An 11642-nucleotide genomic window follows, 5' to 3' on the forward strand; every position below is an offset into this window, starting at 1 on the left:
AATCTTGCAAGCAGCGCTGGCAATGGCTAACTGTCCCTGAATGGAAGGAGGAACAGAGTGTTACGATGAAAACTTGACCCACCAGGAATAGTATTACCCAGCGAGCCTTGAGAATGCCACATAGTTGCCACTGCCCTCCTTTGTGACTTGCACCCCAAACTGACTCCCCACCGTTGGAATTCAAGCAATTCTACAACTTGGAGAGAGTGCAATGACTCTGTTTGGCTAATACAAACTTCAACCTGGGGATTAGTTGAGGAGCAGGAGCATCTGAACCCAGCGTTCCTGAGTTTGAAAGGCCTGGGAATGTGGTGACAGCCGTGGCCAGGTACTTCCTTTCCTCCTGAACACTGAGCTCACCAGAAACAGTCTGCTTCACCTGTCTGCCGCAGCCTGGGGATAGCCCAATTCCTTCACACTCTGCGACTAGCTGTGTGAGCTTGGGCACGTTACCTACCACACCTCAGCTTCAGTTTCCTCGATGGTGTGAGTAAAGGGCCTGTCACTGAGGGTTAATGAGAGCGTTGAATTACTCTGTAGAAAGCACTTGGCGTGAGTGTCAGCCATACCATCAGGGCAATTACTGTTTTACTGACAGAGTGAGGAGAGCCCAAGAGGACCACAGACGTGGCATTAACTGCCTAGGCACCTGGTGACCCCTCAGGGCCCACAGAAGGGGAGAGGCGGTGAGAAGGAGCCGCATACCCAGTTCCCCAAATATCGGACCACTGCCCAGAGAAGCCAGTCTCTGCCCCTCAGCTGCTGGTTGTACACTTGTGGCCTGTCCTGAAAGGCCCCTTGGATCAGCCTGGGTGTTTCAGCTGACTAAATGCCTTGCTGTTGTTGGGGGCACTGGGCTGGCTCAGTCGGTAGAGCATGTGATTCTTGATCTCAGGGTCATGAGTTCAAGCCCCATGTTGTGGGTAGACATAATTGAAAAATTTGATTATACTACTTCTGCAGGTAAATATACAAAAATTTGAATATACAAAAACTATTGGGGCACCTGGGCGGCTCAGTTGGTTAAGTGTCCAACGTCAGCTCAGGATGTGATCTCACAGTTAGTGAGTTCGAGCTCCATGTTGGGCTCTGTGCTGACAGCTCAGAGCCTGGAGCCTGCTTCAGATTCTGTGTCTCCCTCTCTCTGCCCCTCCTCTGCTCTTGCTCTCTCTGTGTCTCAAAAGATAAGTAAACATTAAATTACTTTAAAAAGTTAAATTTTTAAAAATTTAAATATACAAGAATTTCTCTTATGTAATCATTCATTCAATAACTATTTATTGATTGCCTATTCTGTGCCAGCCCTGTTCTAGAGCCTGGGGACAGAGCAACAAATAAGGCTGAGAAGCATTTATGCTCTCATGGAGCATATGTTCTGGAGTCGCTGTACCACTTAATCCCTGTGTCCTTAACCTCCTGTCACTGAACCTCTCTATGCCTCAATTTTCTAATCTGTAAAATGGAGATACTAATACTGGCTATCTCATCAAGTTGTCATGATTTTTTGTTATTTTTTTTGTCTGATTTTTTAAAGTTTATTTTTATTTATTTTGAGAAAGAGAGAGGACATGAGCAGGGGAGGGGCAGAGGGAGACTCCCAAGCAGGCTCTGCACTGTCAGCACAGAGCCCCACGTGGGGCTTGAGCTCACGAACCTGAGCAAAAACCACGACCTGAGTCAAAATCAAGAGTCTGACGCTCAACCAACTGAGCCACCCAGGTGGCCCGGTTTTCATTTGTTTTTATTGAGATGTATGTGACATAACATTGTACTCTTTCCAGGTGCCCAACATAATGATTCGATATTTGTATACATTGTGAAATGATCACAGTAAGTCTAGTTAACATCATCACCATCCAGACCTCGAGAGTGTCATGCTAAGCGAAATAAGTCAGGCAGAGAAGGACAGATACCATATGTTTGCACTCGTAGGTCTAACAGGAGAACAGGAGAAACCTAATGGAGGACCAGGGGGAGGAGAGAGGGAAAGAGAGTTGGAGAGAGAGAGATGCAAAACTTGGGAGACTATTGAATACTGAAAAGGAACTGAGGGTTGAAGGGGAAGGGGGTGGGGGGAAGAGAGGTGGTGGTGATGGAGGAGGGCACTTTTGGGGAAGAGCACTGGGTGCGTATGGAAACCAATTTGACAACAAACTATTTTTAAAAAAGTAAAAAAAGAAATAATTACATCATCCATATAATATTTAACACAAATTCTGCTATGAATATAAATGAATTAAGCAACACTTGACAAAATAAACAGAATTGTATTGATCATGAAAAAAAACATCATCACCATCCGTAGTTATATATTTTCTTCTTATGGTAAGAACTTTTAAGATATACTTTCTTAACAACTTTCAAATATACAGTACAGTATTGTTAGCTATTGTCACCACGCTGTATTTTACGTCCCGTGGCTTATTTATTTTGTAACTGGAATTTTGCACCTTTGACCCCATTGTGCCCACCCCCACCTCTGCCTCTGACAACCACGAGTATGGATTTTTCTGTTGCTGTTTTTATGGTTTAGATTCCACATATAAGTGAGATCATAAAATATTTCTCTTCTTCTGTCTGACTTATTTCATTTAACATAATGTCCTTAAGGTTCATGTTGTTGCAAATGGGAAGATTTTCTGCTTTTCTATGGCTGAATAATGTTTCATATACATATTTCACAATAATATTTCACTTATATATTTCATATATAAATATAGATAATATTTCATATATATCACAATTTCTTTACCATTTATCCATCAATCACACTTAGGTTGTTTCCATATATTGGCTGTTGTAAATTATGCTACAATAAACATAGGGATGCATTTATCTTTTTGAATCAGTGTTTTTATTTTCTTTGGATAATTACCCTAAGGTGAAATTTTGGGATCATATGGTAACTCTATTGTTAATTTTCAAAGGAAGCTTTATATTGTGTTCCATAATGTACCAATTTACATTTCCACCACCAGTGCACAAGTGTTTCCTTTTTCCACATCCTTGCCAACACTTTATTTCTTGTCTTTTTGATAATCATCATTCCAGTGGTTAGGAGGTGATATCTCATTTTTTATTTAATTGGTTTTTTTTCTTAATGAGCTAATATCATAAAGCACTTAGAACAGGGCAAAGCACAGAGTATGTACCGTGTACATGATAGCTACTATTATTTGGGGGGAGTTTGAATCAGAAACACATCTGAAGAGAAGATTAGGAGTTTCTTTTGGATGCACATTAACTCTGAGATGTCTGTTGAACACACCAGGGAGGATCCTTTGATCAGGAGCTTAGATACACAAGTCTAGAGGTCAAAGGACAGGTCTGAGTGGAGATGTAAATCCAGAGGTAACTGGCATATGGTTAGTATTTAATTAAAGTCATGAAACTAACTGGTATCACCAAAGGAGTGGATGTGGGGAAGAGAAACATCCTGAGCCCTAGCCCTGGGGCACCCCAACACTTAGGAGTTGTGATCTTAGCAGGAATAAGCAAAGGAGACTGGAAAGGGGCTGCCAAAGCGGTGGGAGGACAAGTTGGAGGGTATGGAGTCTTGGAGGCCGAGTGAAGAAAGTTTTGCCAAACAAAGGGAAGGTCCACAGTCTAATGACCCTGACCAGCCGAGTGAAATTAGGACTGAGAGGTGAATGTGGCCACAGGAAGATCACTTGCAGCAGTCCTGGGGAATGGCAGAGGCAAACATCGCTTTGGGGGATGTTTCAAAGATAAGCGGAGGGCATGAATTCTTCAATTCCATGAAGTGCAGGCATCACTTTTGAAGATATTTCTATAAAGGAGGACAAAGAAAGGAGAGACAGAGGAGAATACAAGGTCAAGGGCATTGTCTTATTTGTTTTTATTTTATTTATTTATTTATTTATTTATTTATTTATTTATTTATTTTTAAGAGAGAGTGAGCAGGAGAGGGGCTGACAGAGAGGCATTGAAAGAGTCGCAAGCAGGCTCAGCCCAGAGCCTGATGTGGGTCTTGATTTCACAACCATGAGGTTATGATCTGAGCCAAAATCAAGAGTCAATCACTTAAACAAATGAGCCACCCAGGGACCCTACCTTTATTTTTATAAGGTAGGCTTCACTTCCACATATTTACAGTGATTTGCACATGTATTCCATGTGTTCCTTTATGGGACATTTGAGTAAGGTAGTCTTATCAAAGAATGGTATAGAACTCTAGGAGAAATTCTAACTGTCCTAGGTCCTACACCCCATGAAGTTGGAAACCATTTCCAGTCTACTGAGTCAAGTTAACTCAAGGGCCTAGGAATATAGGTTATTGGTATCTAATAGCTAATGTTACAGAAGCATCAGTGAGCCTTGTAAACCAAACACAAATGTGTAGTTTGGTCTGATACAGAATGTAATATCCAGAAGAGAAGAAGAAAGCTGGTAACTGAGAAGTAAGAGGTAAAAATTGAAAAATTCTTATAGAAAGTATGATGTGCTTTAGTGAAGCCCCTGGACTGTCAATGGAACAAAACTGAGTGGTCTCTCTGGGGTCACCTGGTGAGAGCAGTAAGCGTAACGTGTTGGGCGCACACATGCCCCTGAGTTCAGGCCCCTGCTGCCATTTTCATGAAAAGGGCCCAGAGCTTCTCTGATAAGGCCAAGGGGCTGGGAGACAGGGTGGGAATCAAGACAACAGCAAAGGCCTGAGGTATCTAGTGGAGAAGAAGCAAAGACGCCATCAAAGACTTGAAGGCTCTGTGGAGCTGGAGTAGGAGGCCAGCCATAGAGAGGACTCCCACTTGCAAGGGTCGCTAATGAAAGAGGAGCTGAGAAGGAAAATCTCAGCTTTTTTGAGGAAGCTGAGGGGCCCCTGGGTGGCTCAGTTGGTTAAGCCTCCGACTTCAGCTCAGGTCAGATCTCACGTTCGTGGGTTCAAGCCCCGCATCAGGCTCTGTGCTAATAGCTAGCTCAGAGCCTGGAGCCTGCTTCCGGGTCTGAGTCTCCTTCTCTCTCTGCACCCCCCTCTTATGCTCTGTCTCTCTCTGTATCAAAAATAAATAAAACATTAAAAATTTAAAAAAAAAAAGCTGAATCTGTAAAAATTCTTAAGTCCTGAAAAGGGACTTTTAAGATGGTATGTGCTATAAGGTCATTACAATGCTCATGTGAATTTTCAGTGACGTTTTCTGTAGAAAATGCTATATATGAATTAAACCAAAGTATGAGAGTATTCTATTAAGATTTTGTTCCACAAGCAAAATGACAGTTATATTTATTTGCCCTATGTCTTCAGTAGTTTGGGCTGTTTAACAAGAATATCACAGACAGGTGGCTTATAAACAATAGAAATTTATTTCTCCCAGATCTGGAAGCTGAGAAGTCTGAGATCAAGGTGCCAGCTGATTCAATGTCTGGTGAGGCCTGCTTCCCAGTTTTCAGGGACAGTGGTCTTTGCCCTGTCCTCATATGGCAGCAGGGGTGAGGAGGTTCTCTGGGGTCCCTTTTTCAAGGGCACTAACCCTGTCCATGAGGGCTCTACCCTCATGACCTAATAACCTCCCAAAGGCCTCACTTCCTAGTACCATCACACTGGGATCGAGTTTCAACATATGAATTTGGGGGAGATAAAAACACCCTACAAGCCTTTGGATCTGTTCAGGTTGTTTGATTAGAGATGCAAAATTTCCAAAGCTTCTGTCTCTTCCAGGTAGTTTTGATTGCAATGTAGTGTTGATCAATATGTTAAACCAAAGGTATTGGTGATAGTCTGAAAGAACTCTTTTTAACGCTTAATGTACATACAAGCTTGCCACCTGCCAGGATAAATAGCCAGGATGACATTTCATGAGGCAGATAGGTCTTGTTCTTAGTCTAAAGAAATACTGGGGAAATATTTTAAGCAAAGAACAAGGACAGAAAGGCATCATTCTCCTGACCCACTTGTGTTTTTATTTGAAACTTCCATTTTATCACCTACTCCCTGTGGCCACTTCTGGCCTCAAGCAAGTTAAAGAAGCTCTTCCAGCTGTCTGAATTCCACCAAAACCTACTGCCACTCAGTTCACGCCCACTGCGATTAAAGGGATAATCACTTTCATACTTGGACTGATCAGTATCCAGGGGGCCTGAGACACCTGGCTCAGTCAGGAGAGCGTGTGACTCTTGATCTCAGGGACATGAGTTCAATCTTCATGTTGGGCATGGAGCCTACTTGAAAGAAAAGAAAAGAAAAGAAGAAAGAAAAGAGAAAAGGAAAGAAAGAAGAAAAGAAAAGTATTCAGGGGACATTTCTGGAGAATCTAGAAAACTGGCACAAATAAAGAAGCATAAAATCAAGAACCTAAACTGCCGAGGTTTCCTCACCCTCAGAGCCCCCCAGTCTCTGCCACAACTTCTGGCCGACGGGGAGAACCCAACTGCGATATCATAAAAAATAAATATTTGGTCTCTGTCCCCATTTCCTGGTTCTCAGCTCCTAAGACCCTTGGAATTTCCAGAATAATAAGAGTCTTATGTATGATAACGACATGACTAGTGGTTGAGGGCATGGGGCTCGTAACCAGAAAGACCAAGGCATGGTTAGAGGGATGGAATTTTCAGCCCCAAACCCAGGCCTCGGGGAAGGGGGGATGGGTTGGAGATCACCAAAAGCCCATGATTTAATCAACCATGCCTCTGTAATGGAACTTCCTTTAGTTTGGAGAGCTGCCAGGTTGGTGAGCACCCCGAGGTGCGGGGAGGGTGGTGCTATAACCAAACTCAAGGGGTTTGCCAGTCAGAGTGCGTCAGATGAACACAGCCCAAGGAAGTGTTAAAAGCAAAGAACATTTGGTTACTTGCTACAAGAAAGGAGACAGGAAGATAGCTCTCCAAGCAGTTTCCCTTTAGGGGATGTACAGGAAGCTTATATTTAGTGTATCAGGGGACAGGCGCAGGGAGGTTACATTGCAACTTTTGATTCAATGGCACAGGCCTAGCATGTCAACATGTTAGTGCGTACATCGTGTGTTCCAAAAATAGCAGAGCAGAAGATTCCATCCATAAAAGGAGACCTTCGTATTATATGAGCTAAAGAGAACCTCAAGTCAGCTCAGGAGGGCTTCTGCACAGGTCCTCAGCTCCAATCCAGCTCAAACTGGCTCACGTCAGGGACCATCAGGTGAAACACCTACTTGAGCGTCTCTTTGGCTGGAACTGTTGGTTCTGCAAAACCGAACACATTCCTTCCCTGTTTTTGTGCTTCCTCCCCACCCACCCCCGCCCGCGTCTGCTGACAGCTTTCTGCTGTCTTATTTGAGGAACTTCCCCCTGCCTCCTAGCTAACCACGCCCCATGCCCCATACTGTGCCCTGTGCATCTCTTCCAACTGCAAGCTGTTTCTGAGTTGACTCCTTTGTGACAAACTGGTAACCACAAGACAAGTGCTTTCCTAAGTTCTGTGAGCTGTTCGAAGTGAATTTTTGAACCTGAGGAAGTGGGTAGGGAACCCTGTGAATTTATACCCAGCCAGTCAGACGTCCTGGTGACAACCTAGGATTTACAAATGACATCTGAAGTGGGGGCAGTGTCACAGGGCTGACCCTTTAACTCGCTGGATCTGACACCGACTCCAGGTAGATAGTGTCAGAGCTGAACTGAATCACAGCACACACAGCTGGAGAAGTGGTGCTGGACAAGACACTGTACATGTGGTGGCAGAAGCATCACCAACCACAGAGGCCTGCAGCAGGGGAGGAGGGGAGGGGAGGAGGAAGAGGAGGGGAGGAGGGGAGAGGAGGGGGGGAGCAGGATCCATGTTATGGCCAGCAGCGTGTTCATGCTTAACAAGCAATCTTTTGGTTTAAAAACCTCATATTTAAGGGACAGTTGTTGATGACTACTTTTACTTTCTGTGACATCACAGGAGGAAAAGCAAATCCATGCCTTCAGGAGGAGTTTGTGTTTGGGTACCTGTCACAATCATGAGCAGCCCGGCTGAGGACTGCTAACGGCAACCTTGCCAATTTGGAAGGGAAGGAAATGAGGTCGCGGATATAAAATTCTTAGCACAATGCCTAGAGCACAACAGATTTGTCTACAGTCATCAAAGGCAGGGAGAAGAAACCCAGGCTTCCCAACTTCCAGTCAACATTGTTTTCCTTCCATTTTGCAGCCTGAAAACTTGTTTGTCTGAATAAAACCCTGGGCCTAGAATCCAGCAAAAAGGGAAAAAGATGCTTCATGATAATGAGATGCTGTGGAGGAAATCGAAAATTATCAAATTTCAACCCACTACTTGGAAATGCAAACACATCTCATTTATTCACGGTCACTGATGTCTTTATTGGAGCTAGGACATCTAACACATCCAAACAACACATGATTAGTCTCCAGAATAGGAACGAAACCGGCTCCCAGTGAACTAATCAGCTAATCACGTTGCAGAGGGTGTTCAGTGCTTTTCCACAACAAATGTGGTGTTCATTTGGTCCCCTGATGCCTTGTGCTAATGCCACGTGGGGCGTCATCTGTCCTAGCACCTGCTGATTTCAGATGCGTCAGCATCTTCAGTCACCACAGCCTGACACCCTCCAGGTACTGGGCTCGGCTCCAGGCCCTTGGGGCGGTTAGACCTGTTTCCAGACTATGAGAGATCATGGTGGGCCTGAAGAATGCTGGCTGGCTTGTTTATTTAATTTAAAAAGGAAAAAGCTCCACTGTTATAGAATAAAGAGTGAAAAGCAAGCCCCTGGGCCTGGACCTGTTCCTGACTCCATTATTTTACTTACATGTTTTACAATGCTTAGTCAATATGGAACACTGCTCTATTGCTTAGCAACTGAAATTATAGAGAAAATTGGATCTAAAAGACTCGTGACAATAAACAGGATTCTAAAGAGAGATACAGTAGAGTCCAGAATGACTAAGCTCGGGGCTGACTCCCCTCCGAACTTGTACTGGGTCCCTAATAATAATCAGTTAACAGGAACTGAGCACTCCTTTTTTTTTTAATTTTTTAAATGTTTTTAATTTATTTTTGAGAGACAGAGAGAGACATTGCAAGCAGGGGAGGGTCAGAAAGAGAGGGAGACACAGAATCCGAAACAGGCTCCAGGCTCTGAGCTGGCAGCACAGAGCCCGACCATGGGGCTCGAACCCAACAACCGTGAGATCATGACCTGAGCTGAAGCCCGACACTTAACCGACTGAGCTACCCAGGCGCCCCGGAACTGAGTGCTATACTTTCACTCTCACATTTATTCCTCACAGCCACCCTAGATGTAGATACAAGGAGTACCTTCTTTCCTCGCAAGAAAACAGAGGCTTAGAGAGATGAGTATTGGACAAAGTCCTCGTACAAGGCAGGTTCAAAATTTGAACGCCAGACCCTCGGATTTTACCCATTTCACATACTGACTGAAGAGTGCAGTTCCTTATGCCCCAAACATCCAAAAGTGCAGTTCACAGGGAAAGATATGTTTTGAAGGCTAAATAATCTAGGGTGAACTCAGTTTTTCCCTTCACTGAGAGACATAGTCATAGATCACTGGAGCAGACACGTAGGCCCCATTTTATTCTGTCATTTTTACAAAACAGATAAAGCATCATTGTTTTTACTGGTTGTAAAATAAAATAATGCTTATTGTAAAATGTGCAAATGATATAGGACTGTAGAAAGTGACTCCCCCAAGTACACATAGCCATATAGAATCCCATTTGCACAGATGGCAGAGATAATCACTATTAGTAATCTTTTCTGAACATTGATATTTAAAGAATAAATACTGCAGACTTCTGTTTCCAGCCACAACAAACTAGCTTGCATTGAGAACAAGTAGACACAAGGGTTTATGAAAAACAAAGGTAAAAATATGTTTGGTGGGAGACACCTGAGTGGTTCAATCGGTTAAGCTCCTGACTCTTGGTTTCAGCTCAGATCAAAATCTCACAGTCGGTGGGTTCAAGTCCCATGTTGGGCTCCGTGCTGACAGCAAGGAGCCTGCTTGGGATTCTCTCTCTCCCTCTCTCTCTCTGCCCCTCCCCTACTCTCTCGTAAAATAAAGAAATAAACTTAATTAATTAATTAATTTTAAAAACTAAACTAAACAAAACCTGTTTGAGGGACAAATCATCCATCCAAAAGAATCTCAAATTAGATAAGTAGATATTTGTCTCCCCTGCTGTGGGTGGAGCTTAATTCTCCACAAGTGTGGGCTATTCATAGAGACTTGCTTGCAAAAAATATATTAGTGCAAGGGAAACACAGTAACTTTTGACGTAGTTCTGACAGGCACTGTTTGGTGTGATCCAGGTTAACATCAGTGGTGTAAGTCATGTTGACAGTGTGCACGGTCTTAGTCTGTTTGGGTTGCTATAACAAAATACCACAGACTGTGTGTAGAGGCTGCTTTTAGTAACATGCTTGAGCAACAGACACTTGAGCAAGGCAAAAGGGCCCACAGCGACCATCCAGCCAAGTGCAAGCAGGCTCATTAAGCGACCCATCTCGAAATGGCCATAGGCCCTAACTGACCAATAGGCTACTTATAACCAGGCACCGTTACCAAAAAAAAAAAAAGGAAATTCCATACAATTCCAGACTTCCTCGCTCCTCCCTATAACTCTAGCCACTCACCACTGCATCATCCAGAGTCTCTCCTTTGCTGTCCTGTCCGCTGCTCCCTTACAGTGTATTCAATAAACTTCTGTGTCCTTTGTTCTGCCTTGGGTGAATTCTCTCACGTCCCAAGCCACCGGCCACCACCCCGTCGGAGCACGCCACATTCGGTGGCCTGTATGGGCAACCTCTGCCAGCCCAGGACAGCCCAGGACCCTCCCTGGGTTAAGACCCCTCCCCGGGTTCTCTGAGGATTTCTCAGGGCTTTCCCTTGGCGGACCAACTCTAGCACTCCTTGGGGAACTGCCCACTGCCAGGCAAGCTTACTCCTCCGTGAGGATCCGAGGCCCCGGGGGAACCAGTCGACCACATCTCGCCTGAAAGGGTGGGGGATTTCCCCTCTTGCATTTGGAGGAATGCTTCTCTCCCTCGCCTTTCTCTTTTAGGTCCCTTGGTGGCCTCACTTTAGTATCCTCACAATGAAAGTCCCTGGCCAGGGTGGCTTCCGGGTGTGGTCTGCAAGCCTGAGGGTGGAGAGTTTGGACTGTCCTTACCTGTGAGGGTGATGGCCTCCCTTCCCCTACTCTCCCAATCCATCTCCTCTGAAGTCTCTGTTCCCAGTGTGCAGTTCGCAGCAGCAGCTGGTCCACGGTGAATCTGCACACGTTTGGGACTCAGTTGAGACCCTTTCCGGACACTGGCTGACTCTCAGCTACCTTGCTTCTTTCAGGCCTCGCCTTTCTTCATTTGTTCCCCTGGATCCAGTCACCATCTTGATCTACAGGTATCTGAGTGGTAAGTCACCCCCTCTGCTTTTTCTGACCTGGTTTGGCCACCCAGTGTCAGGCTTTCTTTTCTCTTTGGTGGGACACCCCAGTAGAGTCAGTCACCCCATATTAGGTCTGGTCTTTTTGGGATCTGTAGGATACTCTGACTGGGATCTGTGGGAGACCCTGACTGGGATCTGCGGGACACCCTGACTGGGATCTGTGGGACACCCTGACTGGGATCTGTGGGAGACCCTGACTGGGATCTGTGGGACACCCTGACTGGGATCTGCGGGACACCCTGACTG

This window comes from Suricata suricatta, chromosome 16, assembly GCF_006229205.1.
Source record: "Suricata suricatta isolate VVHF042 chromosome 16, meerkat_22Aug2017_6uvM2_HiC, whole genome shotgun sequence".
Lineage (NCBI taxonomy): Eukaryota > Metazoa > Chordata > Mammalia > Carnivora > Herpestidae > Suricata > Suricata suricatta.